Here is a 1,275-nt window from a genome sequence, read left to right as displayed (position 1 = left end):
GATGGGCTCGAACCACCAACCTATTGGTTAACAGCCGAACGCGCTAACCATTGCGCCACGGAAGCCCAAAAGTTAAATGCTCGTCAGGTATTGTGCAAAAACCATGACTTTTTACGTCACATCTGAGACCTCACAACACCGCTCCCGGATGGGCTCGAACCACCAACCTATTGGTTAACAGCCGAACGCGCTAACCATTGAGCCACGGAAGCTCAGAAATTTAATGGTTGTCAGGTATTGTGGAAAAACTTTGGCTTTGTACGTTACATTTGAGACCCCACAACACCTCTCCCGGGTGGGCTCGAACCACCAACCTTTCGATTAACAGCTGAACGCGCTAACCATTGCGCCACGGAATCCCAAAAATTAAATGCTCGTCAGGTATTGTGTAAAAACCTTGACTTTTTACATCACATCTGAGACCTCACAACACCGCTCCCGGATGGGCTCAAACCACCAACCTTTTGAATAGCAGCCGAACGCGCTAACCATTGCGCCACGGAAGCCCAAAAGCTAAATGCCCGTCAGGTATTGTGCAAAAACCATGACTTTTTACGTCACATCTGAGACCTCACAACACCGCTCCCGGATGGGCTCGAACCACCAACCTATTGGTTAACAGCCGAACGCGCTAACCATTGCGCCACGGAAGCCCAAAAGTTAAATGCTCGTCAGGTATTGTGCAAAAACCATGACTTTTTACGTCACATCTGAGACCTCACAACACCGCTCCCGGATGGGCTCGAACCACCAACCTATTGGTTAACAGCCGAACGCGCTAACCATTGAGCCACGGAAGCTCAGAAATTTAATGGTTGTCAGGTGTTGTGGAAAAACTTTGGCTTTCTACGTTACATTTGAGACCCCACAACACCTCTCCCGGGTGGGCTCGAACCACCAACCTTTCGATTAACAGCTGAACGCGCTAACCATTGCGCCACGGAATCCCAAAAATTAAATGCTCGTCAGGTATTGTGTAAAAACCTTGACTTTTTACGTCACATCTGAGACCTCACAACACCGCTCCCGGATGGGCTCGAACCACCAACCTATTGGTTAACAGCCGAACGCGCTAACCATTGCGCCACGGAAGCCCAAAAGTTAAATGCTCGTCAGGTATTATGTAAAAACCTTGACTTTTTACGTCACATCTGAGACCTCACAACACCGCTCCCGGATGGGGTCGAACCACCAACCTATTGGTTAACAGCCGAACGCGCTAACCATTGAGCCACAGTAGCTCAGAAATTAAATGGTTGGCAGGTATTGTGGAAA

The 1,275-nt window shown here is 48.9% G+C and overlaps 1 non-coding gene across 1 annotated transcript; it reads right to left on the bottom strand.

Annotated features, from left to right (window-relative positions):
- Positions 1-433: 433 nt before the first annotated feature.
- On the bottom strand, positions 434-506 carry TRNAS-GCU (transfer RNA serine (anticodon GCU)). The gene has a single exon. It is a non-coding gene; the product is annotated as a tRNA-Ser (tRNA).
- Positions 507-1,275: the final 769 nt, after the last annotated feature.

The sequence above is a fragment of the Phalangium opilio genome, unplaced genomic scaffold, assembly GCF_054372755.1.
Source record: "Phalangium opilio isolate 3A_F unplaced genomic scaffold, DU_Popi_V2 ptg000082l_1, whole genome shotgun sequence".
Taxonomy (NCBI): Eukaryota; Metazoa; Arthropoda; class Arachnida; order Opiliones; family Phalangiidae; genus Phalangium; species Phalangium opilio.
Note: the sequence above shows the minus strand (reverse complement) of the source record. Positions and strands in the feature narration are given on the sequence as shown.